General features: G+C 49.2%; 1 protein-coding gene across 2 annotated transcripts in view; it reads left to right on the top strand.

Moving 5' to 3' along the window:
• The first annotated feature begins 2,320 nt into the window (after positions 1 to 2,320).
• The window catches only part of SMOX (spermine oxidase), a 43,003-nt gene continuing 31,179 nt past the window's right edge, over positions 2,321 to 14,144 (top strand). For both annotated transcript variants that reach the window (XM_077116432.1, XM_077116454.1), the window contains exon 1: positions 2,321 to 2,484. The gene's annotated coding sequence lies outside the window, so the exon portion shown is untranslated. The remainder of the gene's footprint in view (positions 2,485 to 14,144) is intronic.

Below are 14,144 nucleotides of genomic sequence, written 5' to 3'. Positions count from 1 at the left end.
TGAATTCTGGGGACACCTGCCCCCTCGCATGGCTCACGTCCACATAAAAAATATTATTGATGCATTTGGTTGGCAGGTGCTGGATGCCACCAGTCCCTCAGCTGCAGAGGAGACTGGGAAAGAGTGGTTCTGGCTTTGGAGTGGAGAGTGCAGGATTCATGACATGGAAAATTTCCCAAACATAGAAGGGTATGCAGGAGGTACTGGGCACTCCAGAAACATAATGGAGGGCCTCAACAATAGCCTATATTTTGGGGGAACTTGCTTTGTGCCTAGATCAAAGCTCTGGGGCCACTCACCTTCTAATCTGTTTACAGTGCTCGGATGTACTTTCGGAAATCATCCTTCTGCATTCTCCATCCATGAAGTTTGAGTGGGACTGACTCCACATATGGGCACGTGTGAGTCAGGCCCAACCTACCAGTTGTTGGTTTGGGGGTGACAAATGACCCAGTCAGAGCTAACCAGGTGTAACACTGGCTTTTTTGCTGAAAGAAATGAAGACTTGGGCTGTAAGGAGGGAACCCAGAGCTGCTGGCAGCTATCTTGCCACTGCAAGGAATAGATGTGAGAGACGAGGAGAGGAAGTCCAAGTTTTGAAGATATTTTTTAAATCTCTTGATTTCTGAGGCAGTCATACCATTAGAATTTTCTGTTATGTGAACATACAAATTTCCTGTTTGCTTTCACCAAGCCAATCTGAGTAGACTTTCTCATCATTTTGTAATCTGTCGAGTCCATATTCTTATTTGATATATCAACTCTTAGAAGTAGGCTCTATTTATTAACCCCATTTTACAGTTGAGGAAATGGAAATACTGAGAGCTTAAGTAACTTCCCCAAGGCTACATGGAGGCAGAATTCAAACCCAGGAACTATGACCCTCAGACCCCATTCATAAATATTCTGTTCTTCGGAAGATGGTGTGACATTTAACTGACATTTAATCCCAAGGGGACATAGGAGTTTGCCAGGAGAGCTGAGAGAAGGCTTCCAGGTGGAAGGAACAGCTTGTGCAATGACAGGGCATTTTCTGCTGAGTAAAAAACCTTATCTGAAATTCACCTTGTCCCTGCCTGCAGCCTGGACCCCCCAGCAGTTCCCTCCTGCAGGGAGCATCAGACCCTGTTTCCGCAGGGACACCTCTGCCCACCTGGCCTCAGAATCCATCAGGACCCTTCCTCTGCCCTGGGGACCTGTCCCACTGTGGGTTCTCCATGGGAGACTAGATTAGGTCTGTCTTCCTCCCCAGCCTGAGATCCAGGACAGGCCAGGGGCCCTGCTTCCAAAGAAGTTCTGCATCCCTTGGGCTGCGTTCTTATTAGCCCCCTGAGGCCTCGGAGGAACTCACAGGGTTAAAAAAAAATGTAATTGTCAGAGGCCAAGTCATCCCTCCCCACAATTAAACTAGAACAAATGAAAAACTGTAAGGGGAGCAGTGCTTGGGGGAATCTCAAATAGAAAGTCAATAAACAAATACTTTCTAAATAATTCTGATTCTTTTTAAGGAAAAATAAAAGTGATCCCCACACTTGCATTTCCTTTGGTTTTCATTACATTGAGGACGTGGCACCGGCGGCTACCAGGGAAGGATGTTTTATTAAAGAGGCCACTGCGAGCCACAGAGGTGAGCATACCCACGTGGTCAACTCACAACTGAGGGCTGTGGAGGGACAGGCTGGGAAGACTTCAGTGCCGTGTCACCCCCACCCCGCCCCCGGCCCACCTGCCCACTGCCGGCTCTGGGCTGCTGTTCAGGTTTCGAGATTAACGCGCTGAGACCTCCGCGCCGGGGTGGTGGCGGCAGGGTACAGGAGAGGTATAGGGGCGAAAATGAGACCGGTCCCTGGGAACAAACCCCTGCCTCGAATTGAGATCCGGAGGAAAGCCTGCAGGAATGAAGGGGGGTCGGGGAGTAGAGCGGATGCCCTCCCTTACTATCGAAAGGACGTTTCCAAACTCCTGCGGTAAACTGAGGCCCTACGTCCTGGCTCTGACTGTAGCCTCGTAGGCTGCCTCGGCTCCTCACTGCGCCCCCCAAAACTGGGCTGACTTTGGCTACCTTTCTTTCGGGAATCGGTGGGGCCGCTTGGCGCCCGGGGAGGAGGGCTAGCTTGGGGTATGGGTCCAGGTGGGGAGCGCGGGGCCCGGGGTTCGCAGGCAGGGACACCTCAGCGCCCGGCTGCGCCGGCCTCCGGCTTCCCGGCTTCCCCGCCCTCGGCGGGGCGGGCGCGGGGAGGAGCTCGGCGCGTCCCTGCCCGGAGGCGGAGCAGGGGGCCGGGCCGAGCGGACCGGGCGGGGTGGGCTGGGGACGCGAGGCGGAGCGGGGCCCCACACAGGCCGCGGCGGCTGGCTCGGGCCCCTACGGACCCGGCGGCGGCTGGAGGAGGAAGCCCGGGCGGCTGGAGGAGGAGGGGAGACGGAGGAGGCCAAGGCTGGAGCGCAGCCCGCCGCACACTCACTTCCCCGGCTCAGCAGGGAAAGGTACCGCGCGCTTCCTCTCCGGCCCCCGACCCCCAGCCCTCGCCCGGGCGCAGGCAGGGTCTACGGCCGCCCGCGGGACCTGTGAGGGGCCCGGAGCGGCGCCCGCGGTCCCTGAGGTCTCGTCCGGCTCTGAGCTCCGGCGGCCAGCGCGGCGCCCGGGCGGGAGGGCTAGGGAGCGCGGCGGTCCTCAGTTTCGCTGAGAGCGGTGGGCGCCGCGCCCCCCTCGCTGCCTCGGGGGTAGCGGTGGTCTGGCCCAGGATGGCGGTGGTCCGGGGCGGGGGCTACGCGGGCGGGGGCGAGAGCGCCGGGGCGGAGGGCAGGCGGGACCCGCGGGGACTGCGTGTCCGAGCCGGGGCGCCCGGGGTGCGGAGTGGGCGCGCTCCGTGGACACAGACAAAGCCGGACGCGCACGTCCCGCGACGGCTCGGGCAGCCGGGAAGGTGGGCGCTGGGGGGAGGTGAGGCCGTCCCCCTCGGAGCTCCGGGTGTGGGGTAGTCTCCGCGGAGGCTCCGGGCAGGGTGGGAGCAGCTCTCTCCGAGGGACGGTCTCGGGACTCGCGGGCTGCCCCGGGCTTGGTGAGAGCCAGGCTGGGCAGGGGACAGGGGGTGTGAGTGCTCACTTTGGGAGAGGGACTGAGGAAAGCCACTGCCCGGAGGTGTGTGGGTGGTGGGGTGGGGGTGGGGTGAGACTTGTCTAGAGCCGGGGGTTGGGGGCCCACAGCCCACCTCGGTGCTTACCCCAGGAAGGGGCTCGGCCTGGTGAGATGAGCGCGCGGCTGACGTGGGTGAGATGTGTCCACCGACTGTTGCAGAACCGGCCGCTGGTGGCGCATCCCGTGCCGCCCCGCCAGGGCCACTTGTCCGAACCTGGAGCCAGTAGCCGGGCAGCAGGTGGCCCGGCGGGTGCCAGGAGAGGGGCAGGTAGGCCCGGTGTGCGCCGTGAGGGTCCCCCACCTGCCTTAGGTGCCGCCGCCCCACTTCCTTCTTGTTGAGGGGGAGGGGGCATCCCAGCCGCGGCCACAGGGCAGGGCCCCCTACTTGGGCTCCGGTTTAGTCTGCCAGGACCACCGTAGAGTTCTATAAACCAGGGGGCTTGGAACAGCAGAAGTTTATCTCCTCACAGTTCTAGAAGCTCGAAGTTTGAAGTAAAGGCTCCAGCGGGGCCAGGCGTCCCCTGGAGTCTGTAGGATTTGGTGGTAGTGTCTGCCTGCCGGGTGATTGTCTTCTCTCTGTGCTCAGTTCACCCCTTCTTGTAAGGAAGTCAGTCATGTTGGATTAGGGCTTGCCCTGATCTAATTTGGCCTGATTTTAACCAATACATCTTCAAAGATCCTATTTGGGAATAGGATCACATTTGGGAATAGGATCACATTCAAGAGCCCTGGGGTTAGGACTTGAACATGTCTTTTTTTTTCCTAGCATTTTTTATTGTAAAATATAGCATACATGCAAAGCAAAGAAAGAAAAAATAATAATTTTCAAAGCACACTTCAACAAGAAGTTGCAGAATAGACCCCAGAGTTTGTCATGGGCTACCATTCCACCATCTCAGATATTTCCTTCTAGCTGCTCCAACACACTGGACGCTAGAAGGAATGTTAATATAGTGATTCAGCAGTCAGAGTTGTTTGTTAAATCCTGTTTTCTCTGTTATACCTCCTCCTTCCCTCTGATGCCTCTGCCAATCTGTCGGGATCTTTAGTCAGTACTCGTTCTGACTTTTTCATGTTGAGAAGGGGTGGACATATCCTTCTGGAGGACACAGTTCATCCCATGACAGTCTCCAAGGCTCACACCCCGGCCCTCCAGTCTTCAGTTCCCTTGCCTTTTTCTAGCTTTATCAGCGGCTTCTTTCCCCCTGGACCATTCTTGCCAATGTAAGAACATGCTTTGGTCCCTCCATTTTATAGTCCCTACCTTTTCTCTTGATCTCTCCAGCTATAGACCCACACTTCTCTTAGAAAAATTTCTCGAGAGAGCTGTCTATACCTGCTCCTTTGGAGCACATCTTTTTGATTCTTCAGTACATGAGACCTGGCTTTGGTCCCACCTCTTCTCTGAAACTGCCTCAGTCAAGGTTTCCAGTGATTTCTGCTGGAGTGACCTACCTGCCCCTTCTGTGCCTTGACTTCCCTTGGTCTCCTTGATCCCTCTTTCCTTCTAGAACCAATAATCTTTCTTGGCCGTTCAGGTTTTACTTCCTCCCTCCGTATCTACCCCTTCCTTAGACTTTGCTTAGCTCTAAACGTTGGAGGGCCCCAGGGTGCCTGTCCTAGGCCCCTTTGTCTCTTAGTTGGCCCCTCTCCTATTCTCTGACCTTCTATTTACTTACTCTTCCCTCCCCCCAGGGCTTCTCATTCTTTCTTTTGATTTTTAAAGTCAAGGATTAATTTACATACAGCGAAACACACAGATCTAAAATGTATGCCATCTTCATTCTCATGATTTTTAATAGCAACTTTCACCTCCAGCCTCTCTATCTAACCACGAATCTGATGATTGTGGTGTCCTGGATGTCTCATAGGTAGGAAAAACTTAATATGGGTGAAACAGAATCCTCAATGGCACTCCCCAAACATGACCCTCCCTGGGCTTTCCCATCTGAGTAAAAGGCCCATAATCTACTCATCTTTAAAGACCAGAAACCAGGTGACATCAACCCCTCCCTCTCCCTCCTTTCCCACCTCCAGTACAGCAGGAAGATCTTTGGATTCTTTCTACAAAATCTGTTTTGGGCCTTTCTCTTCGTGGCTCTGACTCCATGGCTTCTGCCCCAGGTCAAGCCACCATTGTGTCTTGTGGGGAAAGCTGCAGTAACTGCTAACTCCTCTCCCCATGTCCTTGCTTGCCCTCCTCTGATCCATTTTAACAGAGCAGCTAGAAACATCTAGAAAAAGATACATTAAATCATCTCACTCCTCTAAAAACCTTGATAGCTACCTATTGCACTTGGAATAAAACTGACCCTCCAGTCTAACCTTTGCTGACCTGTCCAGCCTCTGGCTGGCTACAATCCCCTTTGCATTTTCCTGACGGCCACACCGGAGCATTTCTGCCTCTTGAACTTTTAACTCCTTGACTTTTTCCTGCCCTAGGGTTTGCTCATGCTGTTCCCTCTCCTAGAATGCTCTTCAGGGTCCTTTACTGGGCTGGCCCCCCCCTCAGATCTTGCCATAACCACCCTGTCTTGGTAGAAGGTCCCCTACCTGCCCCACAATTCATCTTCTCAAGAGCTGGAAGCTTAACTGAGGGGCCCACTGCCATATCTGAAACACCTAGTCAGTACCTGGCATGTAGTTGATGCTCAGGATTTCTTTTTTTTTAAAAAAAATTTTTTTTAAACACAACAACATACAAACACGAACATTCTTACCATATGATCATTCCATTCTTGGTATATAATCAATAACTCACAATATCATCACATAGTTGTATATTCATCACTATGGTCGTTTCTGAGAACATTTATGATGCTCAGGATTTCTTGAGCCAGGTGGGAAAGCTGGGGCTGGAAAGAGGAAGGTATTGTAGTCAGCACAGGAGCCCCTTTAAACCTCAAGTAACCCGAAGTATTTTTAATTTTCTTTCCACAAAAGCAGTTGTGCAGATTGCTGCAAGAATCAGAGGGTGTCAGTGGGATGTGAAAAAGGGAAGTGGGGATGGTGCAGGGTGGCTTGAGGGCAGGGCTGTGCACCAAGGGGAAGTTTTGGGAGCTTGGATTCCATGTGGGTCTCAGTAGGTTGGGAATAAATGATTTTTGTTGCTCCCTTTGGTGGAAATCCAGGCCAGGAGGTCAACAGAAGGATGAGTGTGTGTGTGTGGGAGTGTGCTGGGGAGAAGAACTTTCCTAACTTGGGAGATGGAGTTGGCCTGGGCAGCCAGTCTAGTCTGGGGAGGGTTTATTTCACTCTACTCCGTTGGGTGACTGCTGGGTGCACAGCGCGGTGGGGGCAGAGAGTTGAAGAGGAAGAGAAAGCTGGGGCTGGGGGTCCCACTGGAGACCCTTGGCCCTTACAACCACAGCTTTCCCATTTCTACAGAGGAGTCAGCAAAGATTGTGTGGCCAGTGCTGTCAGAACAAAGGGCTGAGAACCAGGGACCTCAGGTCTGGGAGGGAGGGGAGCTGGGCCCTGGGCAGGGGGCCAGAGTAACAGCATGAGGTGAGCACTGGAAGGAAGGCTGGGGTCCAGCTCAGGGGCTGGCGGGCCTAGATGCAGCCTTGAGCTGGGGTGGGGGGAGCGAGGCAGGCACCCCAGGTGGGGGAAAATCAGAGCGGAGGTATACTCACTGCCTACCGTGGCATTGTTTTAAGGTATTTGCAAATATTAACTCTTTTAATCCTCTGCCATTTTACAGATGGGAAGGCTCAGGCCCAGAGAGGCTAAGAAACTTGCTCAGTGTCATACAGCTAAATAAACAGTTACAGTGTCAGGATTGAACCCAGGCAGCCCGGCTCCCAGAATCCATGCTCTTAATCACTCTGTTCTACCGCTTCTTTTGTGCCTCTCAGATATGCACCTGTGAGGGCTTCTTAATAAATGTGTTTTTTCTGTCTCCCAGAGGTGCGTGCACAGAGTGAATGGCCTGATTTCTCTGCCTCATGTCTCACTTGTTCTCCCAGGAGGGTCTCTGGGCCAAATCCAAGTAGTTGGGTGTCATGTGCACATGTGGTTTCAGGGTGGCTGAAACCTGGGTGGCTGCCTGCCTATGGTGAAAAACAGCTCCCTGCGTGAGGTGCTACGTTATAATGCCATCTCCCTGGGTTTGGCATTGCCCAGTTCAGCTGCTTCTTAAAATCCCAGCCTTCCTGGGAGAGGACAGAGGTCAGGTTGGGCTCTGCAGATAAGTTGGCTTCTCTTGGGGTCCTTCTAGAATGTTGTGAGGTAGAGCTTCAGGCATGGCCTGGGGAAACCTGGCTTCCCACAGGGTCTGGGAGCTGGATGGGATCTGAGTAGAGGGAGAACTGGGGGAGGGTGCCAGACAGAGGGATGGGAACTGAAAACAGCTTAATCCGTCTCATCGTTGGTCCTGTCCTTACCTGCCTCTGTCTGTCAAATGGGATTGGGGAGACTTCTCCTTTGTTTCCCAGAGGTTGTGGAGGTTGGAGGAACTCCTTGAGGTTATGCGCTTGGGTGCCTTCTTACAGACCCAGTGGAAAGGAGCAAGGACTTCCCTCCAGGAACTGGGCCAGAAAGGATGGAGCTGGGGGAGGGCATGGCAGCTGTGCCCTGGGAGCCATTCCTGTTGGGGAGTGAGGACGCCCCTAGGCAGGTGACCTGGCCTTCCAGGGGCCTGGCTGGCTGGCTGAGGAAGGGTTTGCTCACCACAAAGGGATGGGATCTATTTGCTCCAAATTCTGAGCCCCTAGAGTTTAGAGGATGTGCTGTGCTCATTTTTCCCAGCAGATCCTGCCAGGAAGAGAGGGAGGCAGGATAGGTGAGCACTGTTTTCTGAGTTTTGGGAAACTGAGGCACACTGCTGTTGGAAGCCTACCAGATCCCCCATGGTCCTCTGAGAGTTGCTCCCTCCTCTGGCATGGGGGGCATGGAGGAGGCTTGTCCATGCTGGTTAAGTCCTTATCTGCCGAGTTGACATAGAGGACTGTGGGAGAGCCCAAGGCAGGTGGGTTGGAGCCGAGGGTGGATTACCTCATGGCTAAGACGTGGGGCCTTGTTGGCCGTGGTCAGCGCTTGGCATCTCCCATGCCCCAGCCTGGCGCCGAGAGCCACTGGGAACACATCGTCGTCCCCCCTCTCCAGGAAATAAAGGTGAGCCATGCCAGGTGGGATGTAAGGAGGTGCTGATCACACCGGCTTCCTGGAGGAGTTGGGGATTGGGGAGGGTCCTGAAGCCCTGGGCCCCTTTGGCTGGACTGAGAAGAGGAAGGCATTTGGGGCAGGAAGGGATGCTGAAGCCAGGCTGGAAATGGCTGAGTCTAGACTTCATTCACTAGGTCCCCAGGGGACATCGAGGGTTTATGGGCCGTGGGTGCAATGACTTGATGAGAGCAGCCATCTATAAAAGCGCTTCTCAAACTCGAACGTATACATGAGTCACCTGGGCAGCTTGTTAAAAGGCAGGCTCTGATTCAACAAGTCTGGGCTGGGCCTGAGAGTCTGCATTTCTGACGAGCTCCTGGGCCATGTGATGCCATGGTCCCTGGGCTGTACTTTATGTGGTGGGCTTAGGCCAGGCTGTAGCAGGCCCAAGACCAGTTTGGTGGCACCTGGACCATGGAAAGGGACCATTTCAGTTCCCATGGGCTAGGCCCCAGGGGGAGGCAGACAGGGCATAGAGGAATGCCTGATGGGGGCTGAGCTGAGGCAGGGGAGAGGGTGGAGAGGGCATGGGATGCAGGAGCCATTGCTGGGAGGCAGGGCTGGGTGCAGGAGCTCGGGGGGCCTCAGGTCTGGAATACAGGCCTGATTTCCGGGGCCCCTAGCTGTCGGAAGCCCTCAAGACCCTGAGAGGTTGTCTGGAGTGACTGTGTCCCAGGATGACATGCAGGGCACCTTATCTGTCTGCCCACAGCCGAGCCTGACGCTACAGGCTGTCAATCTGGAGGCTGCACCCTTCCTCAGCCAGGGTGGGGCCACGAGGTGGGTGAAACAGCTGGCTCCAGCCCAGTGGTAGCATCTTCACTTAAAAGGCCAGAGTCTCTGTAGCTGCTGAGCTCCCACCGTCCATGCAGTGACCCCCATCCCATCCTGTGATGGTCCTGGCTGCTGTTGCTGATGGCTGCGTGAGCTGCTGTCAGAGCCTTTTCCCCAGTGCACCAGGGAGTGGGGAGGTCTGGATGCTTCTCTCTACTCTGCACCTGTCGGGGTCCCTACAGGCAAGTGACTGCTCCTCTCTGAGGCTTCAGTTTCCTCTAGGGTAAAATCAGAGATTCAGGCCCCCTCCCCAGGGGGTGGGGAAAAGAGGTCACAGGGTTTGTTGGTCAGGGCACTGCATCATCCCACAGTGGCAGCTGAACACATTTTGGTTTGTGTTTAGTATTAAAACTTGCATGCCAAGGATGGAGTAGAACCAGTTGTTTGCACGGAAGTGCTGTCTCCCGTGCTCTGGGGATCTCCCTAGGTTCTGAGTGCAGGGTCCTTTGCTCTCTAGCTGTGCCAGACCTGTGGGGTATCTGATGGATTCTGGGCAGTTGAGGCCCCTCAGGGTACTAGTCCGAGGGGAGGTAGACATCCAGACAAAGGAGTGTGGGAAGGACTGACAGTGGAGGCAAAGCTTCTGGACCCGGCAGTGCTGAGAGGGGCTGGAGGGGGCAGGGGTTAGACTTGCTCTCAGGCTGAGCTCCCCAAATGCCTCCTAAAAAGAGGGCCAGGCAGAGCCAATCACACCCCCCCTTTGCTCCCTGTCTGTGTGCCTGCTGCTGTGCCAGGCTCTACTAAGGGGAGGAGAGGATGGCATTTCTTAAAGATCATTCTGAGAAACCTCAATCTCATCAGCTGCTTCCGGGTGGGGAAAAGGGTTCAGTGGACACATGAGGGTAGAAACTGGCAAATTCACTCCACCACCTGTGGGAGATTCAGAAAGCTTTAAGAGAATCAAAGGCTCTGGCAAGTCCTGTAGAAAAAGAAGTAATTTAGTATTTCCCAAATTGATTTGACCATGGAAATCTTTTTATTGCATTGTATTTATTTTTTTGTATGCTATGTGGCGGGGTCACATTTTTTTTTTCCATGTGAGTATTCCACTATTGCAGCACCATCTGTTGATTTTTTTTTTTTAATGTTTGTTTGCTTTTGTTGGTTTCTTTTGTTTGTTTGGAAAGTGCATGGGCCAGGAATCGAACCTAGGTCTCCCTCATGACGGGTGAGAATTCTACCACTGAACTACCCTTGTACCCCTGGAAATTTTTAAATTTTTATTTATTTTTAATTGTAGTAAAATATACATGACATGAAAATCATTTTTAACATTTAAAGTGGACAGTTCTTTGGTATGAAGTACATTGACAATACCATGTAACTTTCACCACTATCTTTCTAGACAATTTCACGATCCCCAACCAAAGCTCATACTTGTTTAGCAGTGGCTCTCCACGGACCCCCTCCCCCACCACCATTAACCACTCTTCTGCTTTCTGTCTCTATAAATTTGCTTATTCTAAGTACTTCATATGAGAGAAATTGTACAATGTCTGTCCTTTTCTTGTCTATCTGATTTCATTCAGTGTGTTGTCTTCAGGGTTCCTCCATGCCGTGGCATGTATCAGTACTTTCTTTTTACAGCTGAATACTATTCCAGAGTATGGATATATCACGTTTTGTTTATCCATTCATCTGCTGATGGACACTTGGGTTGCTTCCACCTTATGGCATTTGTAAATAATGCTGTGTGGTACACAAATGCCTGCCTGAGTCCCTGCTTTCAATTCTTTTGGGTATATACCTGAGAGTGAAATTGCGAGGTCATATGGTAATTCTATGTTTCCTTTTCCGGTGAACCACCAAGCTATTTTCCATAGTGGCTTTTCCATTTTACCTTCCCTCTGACAATGTTCAAGGGTTCCTATTTCCCTGCATCCTTGCCAACCAACACTTATTATTTTCAGTTTTTTTTTTTTACTAATAGCCAAACTAATGAGTGTGAAGTGGCATCTCATGTAGTTTTAATTTGCATTTCTTTAATGGCTAATGATGTTGAGCATCTTTTCATATACTTATTAACTGTTTGAATATCTTCTTTGGAGAGATGTCTATATAAAGCCTTGGCTCATGTTTTAATTGTATTTTTTTTTTTGTTTGCTTTGTTTTGAATTGTAGGACTCTTTATACTGATTATTAAATCCTTCTCAGATATATGGTTTCCAAATATTTTCTCCTATTCTGTAGGTTGTCTTTTCACTTACTTCATAATATCCTTTGCATAAAAGTTTTTAATTTTGACAGAGTCCATTTTATCTATTTTCTACCCTGTTGTTTGTGCTTCTGGTGTAAAATCTAAAATTCCATTGCCCACTAGAAGGTCCTGAAGATATTTCCCTATGTTTTCTTGTAAAAGTTTTATAGTTTTAACTCTTTGTGTTAGTTTGCAAGCTGCCAAAATGTGATATACCAGAACTGGAATGGCTTTTGAAAAGGGGAATTTAATAAGTTACAAGTTTACAGTTCTAAGCCTATAAAATTATCCAAACTAAGGCATCCAAGGAAAGACCTTAATTCAAGGAAGGCTGATGGGTCAGGAACACCTGTCATCTGGGTAGTCATGTGCTGGCATCTGCTGGTCCCTTGCTCTTGGGCTCCAGTGCTTTCAGCCTCTGTTCCTTTTGGGGTTCCTCACAGGGCTGGATTTCATCTCTTGGCTTCCCTTAGCTCTTCCTAGGTTCTGGCTTGCTTAACATCTCAGGGCAACATCTGCTAGGCCCCAAGCATCTCCATTCATCCATGTCTCTGTTCTCCAAGTGTCGGCATCTGTGTCAGCTCTGGACTCTGTTGGTTCTGAGGCTTCTGTCCTTTCTGATTCTCTAAAATGTTTCCTTTTTTAGAGGATTACAGTAAACTAATCAAGACCCACTGGAATGAGTGAGGGTCACATCTCCATCTAATCAAAAGTCACACCCACAACTGGGCATGTCACATCTCCCTGGAGATAATCTAATCAAGTTTCCAACCTACAGTCCTGAATCAGGATTAATAAATACCGCTGCCCCTGCAAGATTGAATCAGGATTAAAACGTGGCTTTTCTGGGGTACATAATACTTTCAAACCAGCACCTTGTATTTAAACCATTGATCCATTTTGAATTAATTTTGCATATGGTGAAGATAGGTCCACATTCATTCTTTGGCATGTGAGTTTACAGTTGTCCCCATTTGTTGATGAGGCTATTCTTTCCCCATGAAGCGGACTTGGCACCTTGCAAAGAATCAACTGACCACAGATGTGAGCCTTTATTCCTGGGCTTTCAAGTCTATTCCACTGGTGTAGATTTCTATCCTCATGCTAGTAACATTCCATTTTAATTACTGTAGCCTTGTAGTTACTTTTTTTTTTTTAAATTGGCAGGAATCGAACCTGGGTCTCTGGCATGACAGGTGAGGACTCTGCCACTGAGCTTTGTGGCCCCGTGGTTACTTTTGAAATTAGGAAGTGTGAGTCCTCCAACTTTTTTTCTTTTTCAAGATTGCTTGGACTGTTTCAGGCCCCTTGCAATTCAATATGAATTTGAGCATCAGCTTTTTCATTTCAGCAAAAAAGGCTGCTGGAATTTTGATAGAGATTGCGTTGAATTTGTACATTGCTTAAGGCAATATTGATGTTTTAAAAACATTGTCTTCCAATCTATGGACATGGGATGTCTTTCCATTTATTTAGGTCTTTTTAATTTCTTTCAGCAATGTTTTGTGGTTTTCAGTGTACAAGTATTTCCTTGGTTAAATTTATTCCTAGATTTTCCTAAATATTTAGAAATATAAAAATATTCCTTAATTTTACTCTTTTAGGTGCTATTGCAAATGGAATTGTTTTCTTGATTTCCTTTTCAAATTGTTCTTACTAGTGTATAAAAATCCAAGTGGCTTTTGCATGTTTATCTTGTATCCTGCAACTTAACTGACTTTTTTTTTTATCAGTTCTAGTAACTTTCTTGTGGATTCTTTCGGATTTTCAATATACAGAATTATGCCATCTGCAAATAGAGCGTATTTGACTTCTTCTTTCCAATTTGGATGCTTTTATTTCTTTCTGTTGTCTTATAGCTCTGGCTAGAACATCCAGTACAATGTTGAATTACAGAGGTGACAGCAAGCATCCTTTTCTTATTCCTGATCTTAGGGGAAAAGCTTTCAGTCTTTTATCATTGAATATGATACTTGCTGTGGTGTTTTCATAAATGCCCTTTATCATGTTGAGAAAACTCCCTTCTATTTCTAGTTTTATAAGTGTTTTTATCATGAAAGGATACTGGATTTTGTCAAATGCCTTTTCTGCATCATTTGAAAGGATCATGTGTTTTCTCCCCCTTCATTCTATTAATGTGGCATATAACATTGATTGAGCTTCTTATGCTGAACCCTCCTTGCATTCCTAGAATAAATTCTACTCGGTCATTTGTATAATTATTTTAATATGCTGTTAGATTGGGTTTTCTGGTATTTTGTTGAGGATTTTTGCATCTGTATTCATAAGGAATATTGTAATTTTCTTTTCTTGTGCTGTCTTTATCTGGCTTTCATATCAGCGTAATGCTGGTCTCATCAAATGAGTTAGGAAGTAATCCCTCTTCTTCAAGTTTTTGGAAGCGTTTGAGAAGAATTTATTTAAATCTTTAAATATCTGGTAGTTTGAGAAGGATTTGTTTAAATCTTCTTTAAATGTCTTACATAACTAAGCAAGGAAACCTTCTGATCCTGGGCTTTTCTTTGTTGGGAGGGTTTTTATTACAGATTCAATTTCCTGTTGTCTGTCTCTTGATATTTTCTATTTCTTCTTGCATCAGTTTAGGTAATTTGTATGTTTCAAGGAATTTGTCTAATTTTTATCTAGGTTTTCTAATTTGTTGGCATATAATTGTTCATAGTGTCCTTTCTCTATTTTCCTTTGTCAATTCTGGCTAAAGGTTTGTCAATTTATTGATCTTATTTAACAACAACAACAAAACAACAGCTTTTGGTTTTGCTGATTCTATTGTTTTCTGTTCTCTATTTTATT

Source organism: Tamandua tetradactyla, chromosome 1, assembly GCF_023851605.1.
Source record: "Tamandua tetradactyla isolate mTamTet1 chromosome 1, mTamTet1.pri, whole genome shotgun sequence".
Lineage (NCBI taxonomy): Eukaryota > Metazoa > Chordata > Mammalia > Pilosa > Myrmecophagidae > Tamandua > Tamandua tetradactyla.
Note: the sequence above shows the minus strand (reverse complement) of the source record. Positions and strands in the feature narration are given on the sequence as shown.